This window comes from Urocitellus parryii, chromosome 10, assembly GCF_045843805.1.
Source record: "Urocitellus parryii isolate mUroPar1 chromosome 10, mUroPar1.hap1, whole genome shotgun sequence".
Lineage (NCBI taxonomy): Eukaryota > Metazoa > Chordata > Mammalia > Rodentia > Sciuridae > Urocitellus > Urocitellus parryii.
Window position 1 is genome coordinate 51,888,759 of NC_135540.1, and position 27,420 is coordinate 51,916,178.

The window sequence follows — 27,420 nt, forward strand, 5'->3', positions numbered from 1 at the left end:
TGTATGTTATGTTTTTCTAGTAATCTTATCCATTTTATGTAAGTTTTTCTATTTATTAAAATTTACATTACTCATTTTTTAATAATTCTTCCAACTATAAAATGAGATGTCCATGTCTTTGATTGGTCCCTCCAGTCTTTATTTTCTTGAAATTTTCTTTATGCAGTTTCATTATATAAGAAGTACCAATGCCCTTTATCGAGGGAGAGAAAACTTCCACTAAAAAACTCTTCACTCCACCAGAACAATGATGCTTACTGCTCTCATTCCTCTTGTTAGTGGGACTGGGAAGGAAGGTGGTAGAATGTGGAGATTCTGTCTAGCACTCAGTGAGTACAGCAGGATGTGGCTTTCTTCAACTGTATGCTGATGGATAACTGGTTTTGTCTCATCCCAAATCCCACTCTCTCCAGCTACCCACAATCTACATTCGGCAAGCGTCTATATTTTTCTAAAGCTGCCCTTTCTCCTCTCTCCTAAAAGCTATTTATTGAAAATGTACAAGGGCAGGCCCTAATTTCACCTTCACCATGATGTTCATCATGCTTGTAAGAATTAGTCGGGGGCTGCGACTGTGGCTCAGTGGCAGAGCACTTGCCTCACAAGTATGAGGCCCTGGGTTTGATCCTCAGCACCACATAAAAATAAATAAATAAAATAAAGGTATTGTGTCCATCTACAACTAAAAAATATTTTAAAAAAAGAATTAGTATTTCACATGAATCATCCTTTTAATAATTGGTTTGTCTCTTATGTCACTGTTGCCAATTAATCTATGCTAAATGAATGAAAATTTTCTTCCAATGGATTCTGAGATCCCTGAGGCAGGAATTATTCCATATTCATTTTTAATTGCTCAGAAGAATAAAACAATGTGATCTACATGGTAAATATTCAATATGTTCAATGAATTCAATTGAAATCCAGAAGGAGGTGAACACAGAAGAACCATAACAGTGTGAGAAAGTTACCAAATCGTTAAAAATTTCTCATTTTGCTTCACGTGCATTGTTAGATGGAAAATGCTCAAGATCTATTGAGGGGAAAGATAAGGTTACGGGAACATCCTGATGGCATTTGGAGGGTTGCCCCTGCCTGCTTTCCTGAGGGCATTGCCATAACCTTAGGGTGGGTTATCTTCTCTCCCAGCAGACAGAGCAGGAAACAGGCATATTCTGTTACCACTTGAGTTTCTCCCTTTGGACTAAGAGTGTGAATTCCATTAACATTTATTGATTTTTTTTTCTTTTTCATTGAGCACTTGACCTAAACTAGATTCTAGTAGAGCCAAAAGTAGTAAAGGCTGGAGAAATTAAATGTTGTCTGAATTAATTAGATCCTCTTCCTTATTTGCATTCTACCTTGTCATCTTTTTTACAAAAATACTCTAAAATTACATCTTTGCTTGCAAATCTTTCAATGTTAATTATTTTCTCACCATTGATCTTTAGTGTTAGCACTTATTTTATTTAGTATGTGATAGTTTCATATATATATATATATATATATATACATATATATACATTTTATGAGAGGGAGAAGATGATAGAGGAATTCAGGACAAATGGATAAAATAAAGGCAGAAAGAGATAAAAGAAACTAAGGAAAAAATTAAGAGATATTGAATCAAAATTATACCTGGTAAACGGCATTCAAAGTTTAATAGGAATCTATTTACATAAAAACCAATGAACACCCTGGGAAGGAACCTTAGAGAAAAAAAAAAGAAATAGCCAGACATGAGGATATTGATTCAATAAGAAAAAGCATCAGTGTAGATGTGGAAAAACAAAAATGATTTCTGTTATCTGCTTTGTTTCCTAGTCCAGATCCCAAAGATCCTTGAGTTCTATGAAAAACTAAGAGACTGTTAAATAAAAATTGATTTCTTAATTAAGAAGAGTATGTAACATTGAAAATACATATAGAGATTTTTTTGGATGCTTGCAGATGATATAATGTAAATAGACTTTCAACTTCCACCTTACCATAGGCCGTTGGGTAGCTTTAGCATCATGAAAATCCTATAAACAGTAACTGTGAACAGAGAAAGATGGGAAGCACCTATCAGGACTTTACCAGGCGACAGACAGTAGTGCCAAGAGACTGGAAAGGATTCTAGTGAATTCTGGTGAAAGACATTACCACCCACTGGAGCCCATGGAAACTGTACTCTAGGAATTAATTGAGTAGGCAGGAAAAACTGAGCGCCAGACATAGTGGCATAATGCCTGAAGTGATTGGACCCATTCCCCAGTACCGTTGATTCAGCCCATTGGGATTTCCAGAAATACTTGAGGGGTACTTAGTATGAAGTCCTGTGGGAACAAATGGAAACTTCCAAATGAATTTCTGACATCCCTTCTGTTCCCCAAAGCAGATGGAGCCAGAATAAATTCCATTTACCTCCACTACCCATCCAAAAGAAAGATTGCTAGAGATCAAATCATGGAGCTCTCTGTCACTTGATAAGTAAGACTATTAGAAATATTAGTGTATCCAATAAAAACTGCTAGAATAAACATGATAGGCCACTGAACACTGAATCTATATTTTAGATTTATTACATTCTTTAACAATGCAATTTTATGCTGGAAGACACATTTTTAAATAGCAAAATTTAATATTTTTACAAAAAATGTTCATCATTTTTATTTTAAATCTTCATAGTAGCTACTGTTTTGTTCCTGTTGATGCTTAATATTTTATGTTTTCTTTTTTTCTTGATTTGTTTGCCTATGGCTTCTATATTTTACTAATTTTTCAACAAATCATTTTTAATTTGGTCCTTTGGCTTCATGTCACATTAATTTATGCCACGATCTTAATCATTTCCTTCTTTCTATTTCTTTAGGTTCTATTTCTGCTCAGATATATGCTGCTCAGATCTTTAAGATGATGTGCTGTTAGGACACATGTGACTGACAGTCTCCAGTAGTTGTACCTCTGACCCACCGTGACATTCACCAATGCCACTCTCAGGCTGCTCTTGGCAGGGACTTAGCACAGCAATGGTCACAGAACAGGGCCTTGTTGGCTAGTTGCGAGATTCTATTAAGACAGCCTTGACTTGGGGACTCCCATAAGCTTGGCTACAGTGTTCGCAGAACTACAGAATAGTCTGAAACTCTTCCTTCCCAAACATCCATTGTCCCCTCTTTTCACAGGTGCTAACTGCATCTTAATTTGAAGGCTCCTGTGTCCTACTCCTACTCCCTCCCTCTTTATATTCCAAAGATATTTCTCCCATGTATCTCTTTTATAACAAAATCTGTAGATGTCTGCTTCTCAGAGCACTCCAGTTGATAAACTGACACAAGTATTTTTGTTATATGCTAGTGCTAATTGTTTTTTTATTTCTGTTATGATCTCTCCTTGACTCCTAGACTAATTATAAGTAAAGTTTCCATTTTTCCAAGCATTTACGAGAACTTTTATACTCTAATTTGATTTCATTGTCTTGTGTACACAGAATGTGTCCTTTTAAGATTGCATATCTTTTGTGTTGCTTTGGAGAGAATGAGTATTCTATAATTGTTGAGTGCAAAGTTTTTGTTGATTGTGTTTTTAAGATTAAATACTACATAATATTAGAGACATTTAAATCTACTATAATAGTGGATTTGAATTTCTTCATATACTTCTTTCATTTTGCTTTACGTTTGAGGCTTTCATCAGATATACATAGGTTTAGAATTATTATCTGTTTCTAGTAACTTAAAATGTTATCATTATCATTACTCAATATTAGCTTCATCTTTGATATTTCTTTTTACCTAAAAGTCTGAATTATTATTTCTATAACAGCCTTTTTAAGGTTAGAATTTTCCTTCTATATCATTTGCCCATCCTATACATTACAATATTTATTTACATTTATGACTTAGGTGAATCTTTGGCAAACAACTATTATTGCAATTACATGAACTATTAGTACTTAATTGTTGAGTTTAATAGTTTAGCTCATTTATTTTTATTGTGATTACTAATATATTTTGTGTTTTTCTACTTTATTATTTTGTGTTCTATCTATCATACTTTCTTATCCTTCCTTTTCTCTTTAGTTTTTTCATTTGTATTCATTTCATTGATTTATAACGATTTATTAAAATTAGTAGTAATATGTTTTTGGTGATTACTTTTGGAAATCTACCTCATATTCTTGACTTAAAAAAACTGTTATTGTCTTTTCTGCCAAATAATATAAAGACCTTAGAATAATTTAATATTTTAACTCTAATTGCCTCCAGTGCACATGACTTCATATTATTGTTCAATAGTTTGGTTCCTTCTTGATTTCTTCATGATTTGAATGTTATACATTGGACATAATTATTAGTTGTTTATTCAGTGAATATCTATATTTTTTTAAAGAGAGAGAAATTTTTTTTAATATTTATTTTTTTTACTTTTCGGTGGACACAACATCTTTATTTTATTTTTACATGGTGCTGAGGGTCAAACCCAGCGCCACACGCAGGCCAGGCAAGCACACTAACACTTGAGCCACATCCCCAGCCCAATATTTTTGACATGCTAAGCAATATTTTACTCATTATTACTTCTTCTTCAAATCTTCTAGAATCATTTTCTTTTATAATATATATATATATATATATATATAAAATCTCCCCTTTGGAAGGTATTTTAATGAGGGTAAATTTTTATTAATAAACTTTCTCTGTTACTACTGAAAAATATATTATTTTTTCACATTCTCTGAATACATTCTCTAGACTTAAATTTATTGAGCAGAAGAATCCTTGAAAATTTCTCTTATTTCACCAGTGCATTTACATTTAAATTTATGTTAATGTAAAGTCTAAGTTGATTTTTAGTGAAAGGTTTTTAGATTAATCCAGTCTACTGTAATTCTGGAAATGGCAGTCTATTTCTATTATTTTACCTATAAACATAATTAAACTTATCAATATTTGATTTACACCATCATTCATATCATAGATTCTAAAGTCAGCACAAGGTCAAGGAAAGGGAGAGATCTGCCAAACCTAGAGAAGTGTTGAGAAGAAAACCTTTGCCCATACATCTGTTTAACATATTAATAACCTATAAATGTGAAAAAATTAGTTCTATGGAATATATCATATAGTTCCAATGAAGTAAATCTTATAAATGAGATGCAAGCTTTAAAACTATTGCTTTAGAGAAAGTGTAGATTTCTAACACTAATGCAGGCACAGAAAAACCAAAGTAATAGAGCTGACAGTTCTATTCCTAGGAAGAGGTCTTTTCTGGCCACCACACAAGGTGAAAATAATGACAGTTTAATAAGATATGACAATAAGTTAACCAATAACCTTAAAATTATCTAGAAGATGATTTTCTATAAAGAATAACAATTAATTATTGTTAAATGTGAAATTAGCCTAATCGATTTTTGTGGTTCTAAATAATAAGTTAACGATAAATGAAGGTATCACAATTAGCAAAATATTTTTAAAATAAAATTTATTTCATTTTACCCTTTTCAATTTGTACTGCATTTATTTTATCATATACATAATATATTTATGTTCCACAAATGAATTAATGTACTTTTAATAAAGGTGAATGTTCAAAATATTTTCCTAATAGGGAAATGTAATAATAAAAATAGGAGTGCCAATTTGCTAGCAAGTAAGTGACCTGAGGTCTTGCCATTTAAAATTAATCTTTATTTCCTCCAAAGAGACTAATTATAAAAATAGCAATTATTTGTAGAATTAATATTTGTTACTTTTACACATTTTAAAAGCTATTATTTTCCTTTGAGTCAATTTTTAGTACATGATGGGGATTTTGAGAAGTATTCCCGCTTGGATCATTTGGTCTACTCCCAGAATGTTGGAAAAGTTGTTATTCCTAATTTGTCCCTAATGCAGGGTGTCAAGTGCTTCTCTGAATATGATTAGTAAAGGGGAATTCATTATTTTTCTTAATAATTAGTACTTTTACCTAATAGTTCTCATGATCAAATTTTTTTCTTGTTTTTCACTCTAATTTCGCTGCTACAGTTTAGCTCATTGCTTCCTGTTCTGCTCCCCTGGACTAATGAGAATTGGTCCCTGTCGTCCTGGTAATTTCCTTTAATGTGTCATCAGAAGCCATCATGCCTCCCCTTCGCCTTCCTTTCTCCATATTCCGAAGTTCCCAGCCCTTTATCATATATTTATCATATATCATATAAAGTTCCCCTTTATCATATATTCTATCCTTCTTGAATTCCTCATATTTTATTGTTCTCTTCTGAACTTCCATTAGTCTATAAAGATAAAAACTGTATTTAAATTTCAGTAATGGCCTGAAAATGAGAAAAAAAAAAAACAGTGCTATGTGTAATTTACCTAATTTGTTAAAATACAAGCATGAAACTCTACTTGGGAAATAGGTCTGCTTAAAGTTAATCCTTATTCCCTGATTCCTAAAAGACCATGTGAGATTATCCATTTTTTCCTACCTTTATTAGAGAAAGAAACTTCGAGAGTATGAAATTTTGTGCAAACTTGTGTATGTGCATCCATATGCATAAGAGGGCAGGTGCAGTATGTATTTTTCTGGAACAAAACATTCATTGCTTTCATGACTGAGCTTGCATCCTCTAAAAAGGAAAGCGATGACTGGATTCTAGTCCTGGGATAAAATTAAAGAGAGTGGGAGACTAATATATCTGTTTACCTTACTCTGTTTTCCTTTCTGAAAATGAGATAATTCACAAAACCGTGTATTTTAAGTAAAACACTATCTGTGAGTGAAATCAAAGGGTTTTTGCAGAAATTTGAAATCAGTCCAGGCTCATGAGCAGAGACATGTTTTTTTACTATTATTTTCAATGTGTTTTTATTCCCCTTACAGGATCCTGCACATCCTCACTGGGGGCTGATTCAGAGCATCCTCTTTCTGTCAGTTATATTGTTGGCAGTTACTTGGCCAGCTGTTCCTGGCCATTCTCAGGTGTGCAATATACAGCCATCACATATGTGAGATCACCTGGTAACAAGGAAAAATTTCTCCATAAAGATGACTCATAAGAAAGCAGTCAAAGGATGGAAGAGACTATACTTATCAGCATCCTTCCGTCTATAGATATAGACCACAAGGTTCTCTGTTCTATCTTAGAATGTCCCCTATACATCATCCTTTGGCAGCAGAAATCCCATCAGCCACATCTAATAGGGAAATAATTTCAATGAGAAAGAAGATATCTGCAGGACAGACACAGAGATATCCACAAGATATTATGATATATTTAAATCATATATGTTTGCAAAAATAAATGAGAATGTTTCATATCTAACGTCGGCTTTTCTTCTCTTCAGACACTTTTAGCATCCCTGTTCCAGCTCTCCATGTGTTTTAACCAAATTCTCCCTGATATAACTGGATATTGCTTCTCTTCTTCCCCTTCTGTGCATCTCTAGCTTCCTACCCAGGGTTGCTGTTGATGCCACAGGACTCTATTTAGTTCCGCTACCTGGCATGCACAACTTGTATGGATGGAGGAGTTTGTATGTGAAGAGGTCTAACTTACTAGGGGCTTATGAAAACCAGTGCAAAAATTATTTCTGGTTTATTCTTTCCCTACCTAGGAATAACCTGGAGTTACAGGCTTTTCCAGAATTTAGCACTACACTTGGCTCAATACCCTTCCCAATGTGGCTCTATTCTCCTCATTTCCCACTCCCACACCCTAGAATCACCCCTGACCCATATAATAACGGCAGCACATTAGTCTTTGTTTTGATTCTGCTTTCTGAAAAAAAATAAGGCTAAGAGATCTCTTGGCTCGTTTGACCAGAGATACATTATAGAAAAGCTCAAATGTTTATTGTTCTTACTCCCATATAACAGTTATTCAGTACAAACCTCAAATTAGAGACAAGGCATCTCCTATCCTGACCAGTAAAAGTGACATATTTAACATGGTAAAAATATCTAATGATGAAACAATAAATATTACAGAGCCCTTAGAATACTCTGATGCATCTGGATTTTTGTTATAAATTGAGGATTGAGAAATACATGTATTAAAAAACAAATTGTTATTAACTAATTTTAATTGTTATTAACTACGTTATAAACTTTCCCTCCCAGTTTCCATTGCCATGACCTTTCTATTCCCATGAGCTTTATGATCTGATATAACAGTATTGTGAGAAGTAAAATGTAAAAGAACATCAACTTGAAACTCAGTCATCTTTTTAAGGATGTAGTTCCCTTGGAAAGCCTTCAGACCTCATATGACAATAAAATTAGAATTAATGCAAACAAGGAGAAATTCTAATGAGAATAAATCTATTAAAATAGATGCTGTGATGTGAAGAATATTTTCGCCCTCCCTAAAATTCATATATTGAAACTTAATCACCAAGGTGATGGTATCAGAAGGTGTGGCCTTTGGGATATGATTAAATTCTGAGAGCTTTGCCTCCCTAATGGGATTAATGCTTTTTAAAAAAAGCTTTACCCAACAACTTCCCCCTTATCCCTCCCATCTTCCACAACTTGAGAACTCAAATAAGGATTTCTCTTGAGGCAGAAAGCAGCCCTCACTTAACACCTGCCAGCACCTTGATCCTAGACTTCCCATACTCCAAAGCTATAAGAAACAAATTTCTGTTCTTTATAAATTACCCTTAGGTGTTTTGCACAGATGAACTAAGACAATCGGCAAATCATGCAAAATCAAAGTTTCCCAGAGAGAAAGAAGGAAAATCAGTTGTCTTTGCAAAGAAATTTATAAAAACTAATGGTGACTAACTCTCTTATTTCTGATCTCCTTAGAGTACTAGTAGAAAAATGTTAAGACAAGGTTATAGTTGTTTCCAAATGCCTGAAGATACAGGTAGTAATGCCCTGAGTTTAGCAAGAAGAAATGACTTTGACTCATCAAATATTGCTTTGTTTAGAGCCAGTGAACGTGTACAGTCTATAAGAGGTAAAAATGGTATTTGCTGTATAAATATGGGTGAGGGAAGTTTTCAAGGAGTAAACAAGGTTGTTTCTCAGATTACATGGGTGGTTGTCAGATCGCAAGAGAAGGGAGGTGAGGTCCAGATCAGGGAGCGTTAAAGAATCAATAAGATTGATGAGGTCTACTTTGGAACTTAAAAAGAATTGCAGGTAAGAAAAGGTGCCTGGGAACTGGGGCACATAAAAAAGAAGAAGGAAAGAGGAGAGAAAAACAGATGCCTGAAGTGATATTCAACTTTTTTTTCATTCTCCATTCCCCAGATGCTTAATATAGGGAGAAAAGCCATGCATATTAGATGAATAAGAATTGATGTTAGAAAATCATGGAACTTATGGAAAAGACCCAGAGGTGGGTCTTTGAAGTCCTTTTTGTGATCCTGGGAGATCCTGTTCCCTATGAGTTACATTTCGAACATTAAAAATGCATTTTCAAAATAAATAAGAGAGAGTTATTAGTAAAAATAGGAAAGAGGTGCTGCTTCCTTAACTGAGATAGCACCTCAATAGGGTAGCCATGTAGGCTGAAGTAGAGAAAGGAAAGAAACAAAAAGATAAGATAAGAGGGACCCTGAGGGTCTCCTTCCATTTCCATGCAATTTCCCTTCTCTCTCCCTTTCCCTCCGACCTCTCATCTCTGTTTAATGTTACTCTTCTTCTCATGCTCTTCTTCCCTACTCTGTTCTTAATTACTCTCCTTATATCAACGAAGACATTTGGCATTTGTTTTGTAGGGCTTGGCTAGCTTCGCTTAGCATAATCTGCTCTAATGCCATCCATTTCCCACCATATTCTATGATTTTGTCATTTTTTAATGCAGAGTAATACTCCATTGTGTATAAATGCCACATTTTTTTATCCATTCATCTATTGAAGGGCATCTAGGTTGGTTCCACAGTCTTGCTATTGTGAATTGTGCTGCTATGAACATCGATGTAGCAGTGTCCCTGTAGCATGCTCTTTTTAGGTCTTTAGGGAATAGACCGAGAAGGGGAATAGCTGGGTCAAATGGTGGTTCCATTCCCAGCTTTCCAAGAAATCTCCATACTGCTTTCCAAATTGGCTGCACCAATTTGCAGTCCCACCAGCAATGTACAAGTGTACCCTTTTCCCCACATCCTCGCCAGCACTTGTTGTTGTTTGACTTCCTAATGGCTGCCAATCTTACTGGAGTGAGATGGTATCTTAGGGTGGTTTTGATTTGCATTTCTCTGACTGCTAGAGATGGTGAGCATTTTTTCATGTACTTGTTGACTGATTGTATGTCCTCCTCTGAGAAGTGTCTGTTCAGGTCCTTGGCCCATTTGTTGATTGGGTTATTTGTTATCTTATTGTCTAATTTTCTGAGTTCTTTATATACTCTGGATATTAGGGCTCTATCTGAAGTGTGAGGAGTAAAGATTTGTTCCCATGATGTAGGCTCCCTATTAACCTCTCTTATTGTTTCTTTTGCTGAGAAAAAACTTTTTAGTTTGAGTAAGTCCCATTTGTTGATTCTAGATGTTAACTCTTGTGTTATGGGTGTCCTATTGAGGAATTTGGAGCCCGACCCCACAGCATGTAGGTCGTAGCCAACTTTCTCTTCTATCAGATGCCGTATCTCTGATTTGATATCAAGCTCCTTGATCCATTTTGAGTTAACTTTTGTGCATGGTGAGAGATAGGGATTCAGTTTCATTTTGTTGCATATGGAGTTCCAGTTTTCCCAGCACCATTTGTTGAAGATGCTATCCTTCCTCCATTGCATGCTTTTAGCCCCTTTATCAAATATAAGAAAGTTGTAGTTTTGTGGGTTGGTTTCTGTGTCCTCTATTCTGTACCATTGGTCCACCCGCCTGTTTTGGTAGCAGTACCATGCTGTTTTTGTTACTATTGCTCTGTAGTAGAGTTTGAAATCTGGAATCGCTATACCACCTGATTCACACTTCCTGCTTAGTATTGTTTTTGCTATTCTGGGTCTTTTATTCTTCCATATGAATTTCATGATTGCTTTCTCTATTTCTACAAGAAATGCCGTTGGGATTTTGATTGGCATTGCATTAAACCTATAGAGAACTTTTGGTAATATCGCCATTTTGATGATGTTAGTTCTGCCTATCCATGAACAGGGTATATTTTTCCATCTTCTAAGGTCTTCTTCAATTTCTCTCTTTAGGGTTCTGTAGTTTTCATTGTATAAGTCTTTCACCTCTTTTGTTAGGTTGATTCCCAAGTATTTTATTCTTTTTGAGGATATTGTGAACGGAGTGGTTGTCCTTGTTTCCATTTCAGAGGATTTGTCGCTGATATACAGGAATGCCTTTGATTTATGCGTGTTGATTTTATAACCTGCCACTTTGCTGAATTCATTTATTAGCTCTAATAGTTTCTTTGTAGACCCTTTTGGGACTGCTAGGTATAGAATCATGTCATCTGCAAATAGTGATAATTTAAGTTCTTCTTTTCCTATTTTTATGCCTTTAATTTCTTTCGTCTGTCTAATTGCTCTGGCCAGTGTTTCGAGAACTATGTTGAACAGAAGTGGTGAGAGACGGCATCCCTGTCTTGTTCCAGATTTTAGAGGGAATGCCTTCAATTTTTCTCCATTCAGAATGATGCTAGCCTGAGGCTTAGCATAAATTGCTTTTACAATGTTGAGGTATGTTCCTGTTATCCCTAGTTTTTCGAGAGTTTTGAACATAAAGGGATGCTGTACTTTATCGAATGCTTTTTCCGCATCTATCGAGATGATCATATGGTTCTTATTTTTAAGTCTATTGATGTGGTGAATAACATTTATTGATTTCCGTATATTGAACCAGCCTTGCATGCCAGGGATGAATCCTACTTGATCATGGTGCACAATTTTTTTGATATGTTTTTGTATCCGATTCGCCAGAATTTTATTGAGGATTTTTGCATCTAGGTTCATTAGAGATATTGGTCTGTAGTTTTCTTTCTTTGAAGTGTCTTTGTCTGGTTTCGGAATCAGGGTGATGTTGGCCTCGTAGAATGAATTTGGAAGTTCTCCCTCTTTTTCTATTTCCTGAAATAGCTTGAAAAGTATTGGTATTAGTTCCTCTTTAAAGGTTTTGTGAAACTCTGCTGTATACCCATCCTGTCCTGGGCTTTTCTTAGATGGTAATCTTTTGATTGTTTCTTCTATTTCCTCAATTGATATTGGTCTGTTTAGGTTGTCTATATCCTCCTGACTCAATCTGGGCAGATTATATGACTTAAGAAATTTATTGATGCCTTCACTATCTTCTATTTTATTGGAGTATAAGGATTCAAAATAATTTCTGATTATCTTCTGTATTTCTGAAGTGTCTGATGTGATCTTGCCTTTTTCATCCCGTATGCTAGTAATTTGAGTTCTCTCTCTTCTTCTCTTCGCTAGCATGGCTAAGGGTCTATTTTATTTATTTTTTCAAAGAACCAACTTCTAGTTTTGTCAATTTTTTCAATTGTTTCTTTTGTTTTGATTTCATTAATTTCAGCTCTGATTTTAATTATTTCTTGCCTTCTACTTCTTTTGCTGTTGTTTTGCTCTTCTTTTTCTAGGATTTTGAGATGAAGTATGAGATCATTTATTTGTTGGTTTTTTCTTTTTTTAAGGAATGCACTCCAAGCAATGAATTTTCCTCTTAGAACTGCTTTCAATGTGTCCCATAGATTCCAATATGTAGTGTCTGTGTTTTCATTTAACTCTAAGAATTTTTTAATTTCCTCCTTGATGTCTTCTAAAACCCATTGATCATTCAGTAACCTATTGTTCATTCTCCAAGTGATGCATGATTTTTCCTTCCTTCTTTTATCGTTGATTTTCAGTTTCATTCCATTATGATCAGATAAGATGCATGGTATTATCTCTACTCCTTTATATTGTCTAAGAGTTGCCCTGTGACATAATATATGATCTATTTTTGAGAAGGATCCATGTGCTGCTGAGAAAAAAGTGTAGCTGCTTGATGTTGGGTGGTATATTCTATATATGTCAATTAAGTCTAGGTTGTTAATTGTGTTATTGAGTTCTATAGTTTCCTTATTCAACTTTTGTTTGGAAGATCTGTCCAGTGGTGAGAGAGGTGTGTTGAGGTCTCCCATGATTATTGTATGGTGGTCTATTAGACTCTTGAACTTGAGAAGAGTTTGCTTGATGAACATAGCAGCACCGTTGTTTGGGGCATATATATTTATGATTGTTATGTCTTGTTGGTGTATGGTTCCCTTGAGTAGTATGTAGTGTCCCTCTTTATCCCTTTTGATTAACTTTGGCTTGAAACCTATTTTATTTGATATGAGTATCGACACTCCTGCTTGTTTCCGCAGTCCATATGAGTGATATGATTTTTCCCAACCTTTCACCTTCAGTCTATGTATATCTTTTCCTATCAAATGCGTCTCCTGTAGACAGCATATTGTTGGGTCTTGTTTTGTGATCCATTCAACTAGCCTGTGTCTCTTAATTGGTGAGTTTAAGCCATTAACATTTAGGGTTATTATTGAGATATGGTTTGTTCTTCCAGCCATATTTGTTTATTAATGCTACTAAACCTGATTTGTTTTCCTCTTTAATTATTTTCCCCCCTTTACTGTCCTACCTCCCATTGTTGGTTTTCATTGTTGTTTTCCATTTCCTCTTCCTGTAGTGTTTTGCCAAGGATTTTTTGAAGAGATGGTTTTCTAGCTGCAAATTCTTTTAACTTTTGTTTATCATGGAATGTTTTAATTTCATCTTCCATCCTGAAGCTTAATTTAGCGGGATACATGATTCTTGGTTGGAACCCATTTTCTTTTAGCGTTTGAAATATGTTATTCCAGGATCTTCTAGCTTTTAGAGTCTGTGTTGAGAGATCAGCTGTTATCCTGATTGGTTTACCTCTAAATGTAATCTGCTTCCTTTCTCTTGTAGTTTTTAAAATTCTCTCCTCATTCTGTATGTTGGACATCTTCATTATAATGTGTCTAGGTGTGGATCTCTTATGATTTTGCACATTCGGCGTCCTGTAGGCTTCTAGGAGTTGGGATTCTGTCTCATTCTTCAAGTCTGGGAAGTTTTCTCGTATTATTTCACTGAATAGGTTGTTTATTCCTTTGGTTTGGAGCTCTGTGCCTTCCTGTATCCCAATGACTCTTAAATTTGATCTTTTGATATTATCCCATAGTTCTTGGATGTTCTGCTCATGGTTTCTTAGCAGACTTGCTGAGCTGTCTATGTTCTTTTCAAGTTGAAATACTCTGTCTTCATTGTCTGATGTTCTATCTTCTAAGTGATCCACTCTGCTGGTAGTATTCTCAATTGAGTTTTTAAGTTGGTTTATTGCTTCCTGCATTTCTAGGATTTATATTTGTTTGTTTTTTATTACCTCTATCTCCCTGTGAAATTGATCTTTTACTTCCTGGATTTGTTTATGTAGTTCCTTGTCAATGTGATCTTTCATTGTCCGATTTTGCTGTCTCATGTCTTCCTTGAGACTCCAGATCATCTGAAGCATGTATATCCTGACCTCTCTATCTGACATTCCATCTGTTGCAGCTATTACCTCTTCTAAAGTTGAGTTGACCTGCATTGCCTGTGGTCCTTTCTTTCCTTGTCTTTTCATACTGCTGGCGTTTCTTTCTGCTTGGTGAAACTGTTGTGTTTTTGAAATTTCCCCTCTATTTATTTATATTGCTCTTGTATAGTTGAAAAATCTCCCTTGCAGGGCAGGTAGTGGCTGTGATCCTCCTCCAATTGGTGTGATCCATCTACCATGCTGGAGGGCCCTAGGTCTGCTCTGCTGGCCAGTCGAAGGTCCGCCTACCCAGCAGGCACGAGGGGCACCTCTGTCACTCCGCAGGTTGCTGGGCCTAACCTCCCGATGGGTTGCAGGTCCGCCTACCTTGCAGGTGCGGGGGGAGGGGCCGGCTCCGCCCCTCAGCAGGCTGCTGGGCCTGATCTGCCAGTGGTCACAGTCCCGCCTACCTTGCAGGCACTGGGGGAGGGGACGAGCCTTCCCCTCAGCAGGCCGCTGGACCTGTCCTACTGGTGGGTCGCAGGTCCGCGTTCCCTGCAGGCGCGTGTGGCAGCTCTGTCACTCGGCAGGTTGCTGGGCCTGACCTGCCCGTGGGTCGCAGGTTCACCTACTTTGCAGGCACTGGGGGAGGGGCCGGCTCCGCCCCTCAGCAGGCCACTGGGCCTGATCTGCGGGTGGTCACAGTCCCACCTACCTTGCAGGCACTGGGGGAGGGGACGGGCCTGCCCCTCAGCAGGCCGCTGGACCTGTCCTACTGGTGGGTCGCAGGTCCGCGTTCCCTGCAGGCGCGTGTGGCAGCTCTGTCACTCGGTAGGTTGCTGGGCCTGACCTGCCCGTGGGTCGCAGGTTCGCCTACCTTGCAGGCACTCAATCATACATATTTTGTGAGTACATATAAAGGCAATTTTTTAAATTGTCATATCTATTATTGTCGGAATCCATGCTTAATCATAATCAGAAGATGCCATTATGCATTACTAGGATAAAATCAGAAAAAAAGCAGCTCTGACCACTTTCACTAACACTGTCACTTGACTTTCTTATTTTGGGTTTATAAGAGTTTTACTTTTAAAGACTTAATTTAGATATAGTTTAAATAAAATAAAGTAAACCCAATTACAGTACACATGTTGAGGATCTTACTGAAATAACCTCCAAAACAGATGATACAAAATATAACTGCTGGCTCAAAAATTTCCCTGCTGTTCTTTGCAGTCAGGTTCCTATCCCCCCACTCCACTACCAACCCTATGCCACAAACAACCACCTGTTTTTTGTTTTGTTTTTTTGTCACAACAAACTATATTTGTCATTCTGTTCTATGAAATGAAATAATAAAGTATGTACTCTTTTGGATTGTTTCTGTGACTAAGCATGTTTTTGCTTCATGCATGCTGTTAAGTATAACAGTAGTTCATATCCACTATGAACATTAGAACACAAATTCTGTGATTTCATTTCTCTTGAATGGATTTCTACTTTTTGCCAAAGTTCTCAAGCAATGTGTGAAAGTTTCAGTGGCATCACATCCTTGACAGACTTAACTTGGTCAGTCTTGTCAATTTGATCCCTTCTACCAAATACATTATAGTAACTTACTATTTTTAAGTTGTATTTCCTTCATATTGGTGATACTCAACACCTTTTCATGAACTTTCTAGACATTTTCATGTCCTATTTTTTAAAGTCGCTACAGAAACATTTTGTCCATCATTGTTGATTATTTTTTTTCTTGTTACTAAACTGTATACCTCTTTATATATGGTGGATACAAATACTTTGTAGGCTTTTTTTAATGAACATTTCTCCCCAACAGTGACTTGTCTTTTCAGAAGTTTTTAATGGAGTACAATTTATTAATTATTCTTTATGTTTCATTCTGTTTTATCTCTAAGAAATCTTTATGGTGTTCTCTCTCTGCCTCCTGGCTACCATGAGCTGAGCAACTTTTCTCTGCCATTCCCTTCCATCATGATGGTTTGCCTCACCTAAGATCAAGAGCAGTGGAGCTGATTGAACATAGACTGAAATCTCTGAAGCTGGTTTGGCTAAGTTGCCCAGGCTGGCCTTGCACTTGCCATCCTTCTACCTCAGCTTCTCAGGTTGCTGGTATTACAGACATGTGCCTCCAACTCCAAATCTTGCATCCTCTTTTAATGTTCTATAGATTGTTGAACACAAGTCAAATGTCTATTTAGCATTGTTTGAGCAAATTATGGCTCATCTGTATGATGGAATATTTATAGTCATGAAAAAAGAATGGTTATGAAAGTGTATAATAATATGAAAAAATGCATTTAGTGCAATGTTAATGAAAAACAGGAATTAGTAATAAAAAAATACATAGACCTACCTGCAAAAAAGGGAAATCTTTGTGTTCCCTAAGGTCATGACAAATTACTCTTATAATTTCTCCTAAAATTTTATATTTTTAGCCTTAATATTTAGATACATGATCAATTTTTAGTTCATTGTTCACAGGGTTTAAAGTAACAACTATTACTTCCCATATTTCCTATATGAATACCCAATTATTTAAGCATCAATTGTCTGAAAGACTATTTTTCCCCAACTGAATTACCTTGCTGCCTTTGTTAGAAGTCAGTTGACATTATATGTATCATTTTTAACTCTATTTTATTTCATTGATTTATATGTCTAATCTTATGCTGCTATCATACTGTTTTAATTGGTGTAGCTTTCTGTACATATTGAAAACCAAGTAGAATACTCATAATTTTTCCTTCAAAATTATCTTGGCCATTCTAACTCATTTATATTTTCATGTAATGTAAATTTTTTAGAATTACTTTGTGTGGAGGGGGTGTTTGCAGATGCCTATACAAACACACATACACAAACTATATATACATATATATAAACACAAACATATACATATGTATGTACAAATATACACATATATGTATTTGTACATATGTACATGTACATACACACAAATGTGATAAATTTGGAGAGAAATTATATCCTTACAATATTAAGTTTCCAATCCATTTATTTAAGTCTTTTAACTTCTCCCATCAATGTTTTGTAATTACATGTAAGTCTTGCAAATATTTCATTTACATTTAGGCTAAAACTGTTCTTTTCTGAAGCTATTTAAAATTTTACTTTTTATTTCATTTCAACATATTCATTATTAATGTATATGTATGTATATGAAATATAATTGATTTTGTATATTGACATTTTATACAATAACTTTCATAAATTTAGTTTTAGGTTTTTTTTGTATAACGAGCATTTTGTATGTATACAATCATGTCTTCTGAAAATAATGACATTTTAGGTCTACTTTTTGATCTGTAGGCAATAATTTTTTTTCTTGTCTTATTGCAAAGGTTAATATAAATTAATATTGAATAGAAGTGGTAGAAATGGGTATTATTTCTTTACCCCAGAAATTTGGGATATAATATTTTTTTGCCACTAATCATTATGTTCACTATGTCTCCTTCTTTTCCTAGTTTTGCTGAGAGTTTTAATTATAAATAGATAATGAATTCATCAAATTCTTTCTATGTATCTTTTGAGATCATCAGATCATGTTCTTTTATTTAATTAGTGTGGTGATGAACTACACTGATTGCATTTTTTAGTTTTTTTTTTTTTTTTTTGGTACCAGGAAGTGAATCCAGGGACGCCTTTACCACTGAGCCACATCCCCAGCCCTTTTTCATATTTTATTAGAGATAGGGTCTATCTGATTTGTTTAGGGCCTTAATAAGTTCCTGAAGTTGGTTTGAACTCCTAATCCTCCTGCCTCAGCCTCCAAAGTTGCTGAGAATACAGGCATGTGCCACCACACCTGGCTCGATTGCCTTTTACGTACGTAACACTAAATTTGCTTTATTGAATGAACATTAATTGTGAAATATTACATTTTATATAATTTTTAATTTTGCTAAAATTATATAAATTATTACCATTTCTCTGATAAGAATTATTCATATCTAGTGATATATGATGTAGTTGATATATGCTCCCCCCAAAAGATGTTGAAGTCCTAAGCTCCCATAACAGTGAATGTGATATTATTTGAAAATAAGGGCTTTGAAAATAAAATTGAGTTAAGATGAGGTCACTAGGGAGGACTCCCATCCCATATGACTGGTATCCTTATAAGAGGAATACAGACAAACAGAGGATAGGGGCAGTAGTTTAAGTATTTTTGCTGCCAAAGAGTAGAGTTAACAGAAGCTAGAAGAGCAAAGGAAGAGACCCTCCCCCACAGACCTCAAGGGGCCATGACTATACCAATATTTTTATTTTAGACATATCCTCCACAACAATAAGAAAATAAATTTGTTTTTTAAAATCGCCAAATTTATGGTAATCTTTAATGGCAGCACTGTGAAATTAAAACTACCTCCTTGTGTGATTTTAGAGCCAAGTTAATGCTTGCCTCATAAAATCATTAGGGAAGTGTGTTCTGTGCAAGAATAGCATTAATTAATTCTTCATGAAAGTCTTCTAGACATTAAAATTGCTAATAAATCCAACTGGGTTGGGCAGTTTTTATGTAGGAACATAATTATAAATTATTTTTTAATTCATAAAAGACTCTTTGGAATTTCAATTTCTTTTTGAGTCAATTTTGCTCATTTGTGTTTTTTGTGGAACTTGTACATTTCATCTACCTTTTCAAATGTATCATTGTAAGATTGTAATATTCACTAATTATATTTTTAACATCTGAAGGAATTTGGGATGCATATAAAACACAAAGAGTACTACCAGGATCTTTGTTTGCTTTTGGTGGAGGATCATTGCACCTGATTATTGGATCCTTAAAATTTATTCACTGACATAGATGGTCCTGAAACTGCAAAGGATTAATTTCCTTATTTTTGGTACACATGTAGCTTTCTAAGATTTCCAGTTTCCTAACTTGTTTCTTTCTTTTAATATATACTTTTTTAGTTGTAGTTGGACACAATACCTTTATTTTATTAATTTATTTTTATGCAGTGCTGAGGATCAAACCCAGGTCCTCCAACGTGCAAGGTGAGTGCTCTACTGCTCAGCTACATCCCAGTCCCTAACTTGTTCTTAATCATCTCATCAGCATATATCATAAATTTAAATGATCAGTATGAAAACCTCAAGGTGTCTAAATAGTTTAGATCTCTTTATAAGAGAAGGTTAAAGAACAGTCTTGAATCAGAACTCTTCATAAATACTGTTTACTGTTGTGGATCCTACAACAACTGAAGATTTACTTATTAACTTGGAATGAAAAATAATAAATTTTCCAAATAAATTGTTATATGACATGTAACTACAACCTTATTAATCTCTAGCAAAGCACATGCACACTTCAGCATGGAAGAACAGATGTTATGGGGGCAATTTACAATCATTTTCCAGGATTATCCAGTATCTGCTGGGGCAAGACCAGGAAGTAAATGCAGATGTGATAGAGAGCCCTACTCCTGCCTTTGTGTATTTAATAGCTTCACTAATCCTTGCCTCGGATGTTACACGGTGTGTTAATTTACCCTTAGTTGGGGCAATTTGGAGGAGAACAGCAAAGAACTTTCACAAGTTCCTACTTGGTATTCCCCACTATGGTAGCTCATACTGCACAGGCAACGTCAGGGTTGTTCCAACGTACTAAGTGGTGGGCAGTAGAGATACCCATAGATATATGTACCCTAATCCCTACAACTTGTGAGTATGTTTCAATACATGGCAAATGAGATTTTGTAGATATAATTAAGATGATAGATCTTTAAGATAGGAACACTGACCTACTTTCTACAGGCAAGCCCTTGATTATCATATAATCCCTTAAAAGGGGAGAACTGTCTGATGGAATCAGAGAGGCACAAGAGATATTTTGAGTGTGAGAAGAATCCAGCACACTGTTGCTGGTTTAAGGATGGAGGAGCTGGGGAGGCAAGGTGATGGAATGGAAGCAAATTTCAACTCTACATTCTAGAACCAAAGCCTGAGAGAACAGCTGATGGGGGGGTGGGTGCAGTAACAGAGATATAATATTAGACAGTCAGAACCTTGAAGGGGGTGCAAAAGTTTGGGTTACTGAAATAGGAAACCGAAAATAATTCAATAACCTTGAACTCTGAGTGGGTCAGTGTGTGTGTGTGTGGGGTGGGGGGTCGGAGTAAAAGAGGAAGAGGCAAAGCTGACAAGCTTACTTTGGAAAGAATGGTAGTAAACAAAGTTAGACCAACTGAGTTAACCTGGTGCAAGAGCTGCAAAGCCGCTTAGTGATAACAGAACAGCTTATCTCAAATTGCTGATAGAAAACTATGGAAGGCAGCCATTTTGTATAGACTACACCTAAGCCTGCTTTGTTGAAAGGATAAATCTATATTGCTTCATTCAACATACAGATAGCAAAAACATACTAGCCTAGGAAATGCCTTTGGTGGAATGATTGGGTTGTCTGTATACTGGGACTGCTGCAAGCTAAAGGTTGCTAAATTCCCTAACTCCACCACTGAGGAGCAAGTTGCTGCAGAAGAGAGAGCAAGTCATGCTCAGGGATTGCAGTGTCTGGGGAGCAGCACGTGCCCCAGCTGCTGGATGCAGCTGCACAAGCTACCATAGACAGCAGAAGCTGCTGGTGTCCCAGCAACACCACATACCTCACAGATGCCAGCCACTGCTGACTGCATGCCAGCAACAGGCCCCAGATCCGGGGGAACCTTCCTGCATCAGAGCAGTGCTGCTTTTGCCGTAGAGGCAGCCCAAAGACATGGACCCTAGCCTTCCGTGTGAAGCTGTTCAAAACCCAGCAGCTGATTGAAGCTGCCAAGAAGCAGCAGCACTGAGTGTACCCCAGAGGTGTCCTGCAGACACGTTCACCACAGATGCTGGCCACTGTCAAATTTGCCCAGATGTAGGCCCACTAACACATGTACCCCAGTTGGGCATAACCATCCCACACTTCCCAGGGGCCATCCAGCACCACTATCTCTAGGTCACTGGGCATCTGCCATGGCTATGCACACTGAAATATACAGAGGTAAGCCCACACCTGTTTGGACAGTTCTGAACACATGAAGCATTTCCACAAGCAGACACACAAGACTGCAGTCTCAACAAGAAGGACACCTGTCCTGGAGGTTACAAGTAGAGGTCATTTGCTCTGACTGTCCAGAAAGCTATTTGGTACTCAGACACATTAAAGAATGGAGGAAGCTGCTAGATTTACATCAGAGGTGGGCTGCTGTCCTTGGTACCTCCATGTCCAAAGAGAAATTTAGAGGTCAAGCCAAAGAGGTGTGTGCATTTACTAAGTCCCCGCAAATCTGATAAAATCCAAATCTAGAAGGCCTAATAAGAAATCTCTCCATATCAAATAGCTATGAATGGAAAATATAAATCTCTCTTAGTTCAGTTTTTTGATTCACAAATATCTTCTGTATTGATTTGATAGGTTTCTGCTTATTATTTGATGTCACAATTCTTAATCCAACTTTATTTTCTTTTACTGTTTTAATGCATTAGTTGGATTTACTCTTTTGCCTCCTTGTTTATGCCTGCACTCTTCTTCTCTTTTGTATTGTCCATTATCTTCTCCTGTTCCCCTCCTCATTTTTTGCTTTCCTTTCTCCCTTTTTTTCCCCTATCTTTCCCTTTTAGGTCATATAAAGTTTAATTTTTATTTGCTTTAATATCCAACTTTTCAGGCTATTCTAGAGCATTATTTCTCATTTTCACTTTTAGATTAGTGGAGTTGTAGAGGACATTTCCAATATGCAGTTTAAGGTTTATTAATGTATGGCTTTGTTTTTAAATGGTTGCAGTGACTGGTGATGATTATCTCCTCTCAGAGCAAGATTAGGGACTGACAATGAAAGTGTGATCATGTTGAGTGAAAGTTTTGACACATAGATATACTCTCAGCTTGGGATACATAGGAAAGAGAAAATAGTTCACTAAATAGTCCCTCTTATGACAGTGTCAGAGATAATCACAACAGCAGATGTGCAACACTCAACATAGAAATGCAGGAATTATGAGAAAGCAAGGTAATAAGATACTCCCTAAATTTCATAACACTCCCAAAACTGATCCCATAGATATTGACATGGAGGAAACTCTGGATAAAGAATTCAAAGAGTTGATTATTAAAATTATCAATGAACCAAAATATCTAAGAAATAAACTAAGGTAGAAAATGCAAGATAAGAGTATTTCAGTAAAGAGATAAATATACCAATGTGTAACCAATGTGATTCTGCAATCTGTATACGGGGTAAAAATGGGAGTTCATATCCGCTTGGATCAAATGTATGAAATATGATATGTCAAGAGGTTTGTAATGTTTTGAACAACTAATAATAAAAAAATTTAAAAAAAATAAAAACAAAAAAAAGTCTCACAATAGTGAGATTAGATTACATTAGATTACATTAGATCACATAGACTATAGAATATCAGGCCTTGAAGACAAGGTGTATGAACTTGAATTCTCAGACAACAACAAAAAAAAGAAGAAATAATCATAACCTGAATATTTAAGAACTCAGGATAACATTCAGGAGACCAAAGGCCTGTTCATATTGAACACAGAGAAGAAATAAAGCTAATGGCACTAATAACCCATTCAGTGAAATAATATCATAAAATTTCTCAAATGTGGAAAATGAGACTGGCATTCAAATATTAGATGCATTTAGAAACCCAAATAGACACGACCAAAAAAAAAAAAAAAAAAAAAAACACCTCCCCATGACATATCATAGTTAAAATATAAAAAATTTACTCTAGATAAATAATTTCAAATCCTGAAAGAAGGAAATGTCAGGTCATGTATAAAAGCAGACTAATTGAGATAATAGCAGATTTCTTAGCAAAAACTTTAAAGTCCAGGAGAGTTTGGAACAATGTATTTCAAACCCTGAAAACATATAACTTCCAATTCATATTCCTATATTCAGCAAAGATACCTTTCAGAATTAAAAAACAAATAAAAATATCTCAAGATAAACATTAACTAAAGGAATTAAGTCAGGATGGCAAAATACACTTAAATCCTACTCTAAGAAAAAGAACATAAAAACAACAAAGAGGGCACAAGAAAGAATAAGTCTCATTAGAAAAGTGAATAAGCAAGTGAGAAGTAGGATTAAATCAAACATTAGAACTGAAATAAAATGACAGAGAGTAATACTTTCACTCTATAATAACACTGAATGTAAATGGTCTCCAATTAAAATGCATAGATTAGGAGACAGAATTCAAAAAAACAACACTCAACTAGATGTTGCTTACAAAAAAAAAAAAACTCATTAGCAAGGACATCCACAAACTAAAAAGAAAGGATTAAAAATGACATTTCAGGGCTGGGAATGTAGCTCAAGCGGTAGCGGTAGTGTGCTCGCCTGGCATGTGCACAGTGCTGGGTTTGATCCTCAGCACCACATACAAATAAAGATGTTGTGTCCACCAAAAACTAAATATATATATATATATATATATATATATATATATATATATATATATATTTTTTAAATTCTCTCTCTCTCTTTCTCTTTAAGTTGGTTTATTGTTTCCTGCATTTCTAGGATTTCTATTTGTTTGTTTTTTATTACCTCTATCTCCCTCTGAAATTGATCTTTTACTTCCTGGATTTGTTTGTCAATGTGATCTTTCATTGTCTGATTTTGCTGTCTCATGTCTTCCTTGAGACTCCAGTTCATCTGAAGCATATATATCCTGAACTCTTTATCTGACATTCCATCTGTTGCAGCTATTACCTCTTCTAAAGTTGAGTTGACCTGCATTGCTTGTGGTCCTTTCTTTCCTTGTCTTTTCATACTGCTCGCGTTTCTTTCTGCTTGGTGCAACTGTTGTGTTTTTGAAATTTACCCCCTATTTATTTATATTGCTCTTGTATAGTTGGGAAGCCTCCCTTGCAGGGCGGGTAGTGGCTGTGCTCCTCCTCTAATTAGGGTGGTCTGTCTACCAAGCTGATCGGTCGCAGGTCTGCCCCCCCTGCGGGCACGGGTGGCAGCTCTGCTCTGCCCCCACTCCAATTGTGGTAACGTAACTACCACACCCTGGGGTCGTTGGTCCTGATCTGGATGTGGGTGGCGGCTCTGCTGGGTCCCCACTCCAATTGGTGTGACGTGTCTACCACGCTGGCAGGCCTCTAGGCCGGTGGGTCACAGTTCTGCACAGCCCCCACTCCCAATGGGGATACCTGACTACCTCTCCAACAGGTCACTGGGCCCCCTCTGGACCCGGGCGGCAACCCTGCTCCGCCCCCACTCCAACCAGTGTGACGCGACTGCCTCGGTGTTATGTGTCCACCACGCTGGCAAGCTACCTGGCCTGTCTTGCCAGTGGGCCACAGGTCTGCCTGCCCTGCTTGCTCAGATGGCAGCTCTGCACAGCCCCTACTCCAAATGAGGTTACTTGGCTACCGCGCCGCGGGGTCGCTGGTCCTATTCTAGGCGTGGGCGGCTACTCTCTTCAGCCCCAGCTGCCTTTGGTGTGTCATGATACCATGCCGGCGGGTCACTTGGCCTGCTCTGGGTGCAGGTGGAAGCTCCACTCTGCCCCACAGTACCCATTAGGAGCCTGACTGAGAAGCAGTCTCCGCTGGTTCCCTAGCCTTGGGCCGAAGCAGCTTCGGTAGCCAGAACCCCGCCTCTCGGATCCCGATACACTCTCCGCTGGGAGCTGGCTCCAGCGAGCGACCCCCACGGGTTCCCCAGCCCCAGGCCAAAACTGTTCCGGGAGTCAGAACCTAGTTGCCCCAAGCTCAGTGCACGCTCCACTTGGAGCTGGCCTCCACCGGCAGTCTCCGCAGTTTCCTCAGACCTGGGCCAGGTTAGCCCCGGGAACCAGAATCCAGCTGCTCAGTGCCCGGCGCACGCCTTGCCAGGCACGAGCCTTTAGGAGTATTCTCCACAAGATCCCCAGTCCCAAGCCTGAGCAAGAAATCTGTCTGCTAGACGCAGGCAAATACCAGCCTGAAATCACCTGTTCCGTAGCTGAATGAGCTGAGATCAGTAGAACATGGGGGTGATTACAACATCTCTCCGAAATGTCGGCAGCTGTCCTCCTCTGTGGTCCGACCGGTGTCTGGAACCAAACTGGACCGCTTCTCTCCTCTGTCTCAAAGCTGGAACTCAGCAATAAGCGCTGCCAATGTCCTAGCGCCAAACCGCTAGAGACAGTTCACAGACTCAGGCCTGCGGGGCCCAGTCTGGCCGCCACCGCAGCTGGCGGGATTGTGTCCCTGATCCGCGTTGCTCCGAACCGGCTGGGGGTGGGGTGGGGTGGTAGGAGTGTGGATCCTAGCGCTGAACCGCCAGAGGCAGTTCACAGACTCAGGCCTGCGGGGCCCAGTACGTTCGTATGTTCGCTGCAGTTCAGCAGCGGCTGGCTGGATTGTTTCCCTGATCTGCGTTGCCGAGATTCACTCGCCTGGGACAAACTGACCCCTCACATAGACTTACTAGTTATCGGCAGGTCTCTTTTCAGTGGAATATTGTTAGAAGTTCCTCAGCAGGTCCCATGCAAGTGTATTTATGTGTCTCTCTGATCCCGTTACTGCGGAGGTATAGAAAATGCTGCCTGCTCGCCGGCCGCCATGTTGGATCCTCCTTTAGTCAGCTTTTTCATGCCTCATGAGGCATGACCAGAACAATCGAAAGGAGGAACAGTTTACTTGAGGGCTCACAGTTTCAGTGGTCTTCATCCATAGAAGGTCAGTCCCCTTCCTCGGGGCTCAAAGTGAGGCAGAAGAGTGGGCTGGAAGGAACCAGCTCACATCATGGTCTTAATTCTATTGCTAGGTCCGGGACGGCTCCCCTCTCTGGTTCGCTCCTCTAGCTGCCCAGCAGGGCAGCAAGGATTACTCAGGGCTAGTAGGAGAGAGAGCTCTCTTTCTCTTTAAAAAAAAAAAAGACATTTCATGCTATTTGAACCCAAAGGCATGCAGACTTTAAGCCAAAATTAGGTTAAAAGAGACAAAAAAAGGTCATTACATATTTGTAAAGGAAACTAGCCAACAAGAAGATATAATAATTATGAATATTCATTGCCCCAAATTTGCCACACCTAATTATATAAAAAAAAGCAATACTCAACATAAAGACTCAGATCTCAATATAATAATAGTGGGTGATTTTAATAGACTTCTTCAACTAACAGGTAGGTAATCCAGACATGATAGCAAAGTTACTACAGAGTTAAAATTTACTATGGACCAAATGGTCTTTGTAGACAGAATAAATATTTACAGAACGTTTCATTCATCAAAAGCTGTTCAGCTGCCCATGAAACTTTCTCCAAAATGGGACACATTTTAGGCCCCAAATCAAGCTTAGGATATATGAAAAGGTTGAAATACTTCCTAATGCCTTATTAGATTAAAATATAATGAAATTAGGGCTGGAGTTGTAGCTCAGTGGTAGAGCACTTGCCTCACAAGTGTGAGACACTGTGTTCGATCTTAGCACTACATAAAAATAAAGGAAGGCATTGAGTCTATATAAAACTAAAAATATTTTAAAATAGATAATAAAATTAGAAATAAATAAGAAAAACTACAAAACACATGGAGACTGAATAACATACTTTTTGAATGATGAATGAGTCATTAAAGAAATCAGGGGAGAAATATAAAAATTATTACAATCTAACAAGAACAGAAATATAACTTTCAAGAATCTATGAGATATAATCAAGGAATTTTTAAGAGGAAAGGTTATGAGTGCAAAAATTTTTTAAAAATTCAGAAGTATCTCAAATAAATAACCTAATGATGTATCTCAAGTTCTTAGAACCACAAGAACAAATCAATCCAAAAACCAATGGGAGAGAACAAAATTAGGGCTGAATTATTGAAATAGAAAGAAAATACATAGGATCAATGAAACAAAGAGTTGATTCAGTGAAAAGATAAACAATATTGATAAATCCTTAACCAAGCCATCCAAAAGAAAGA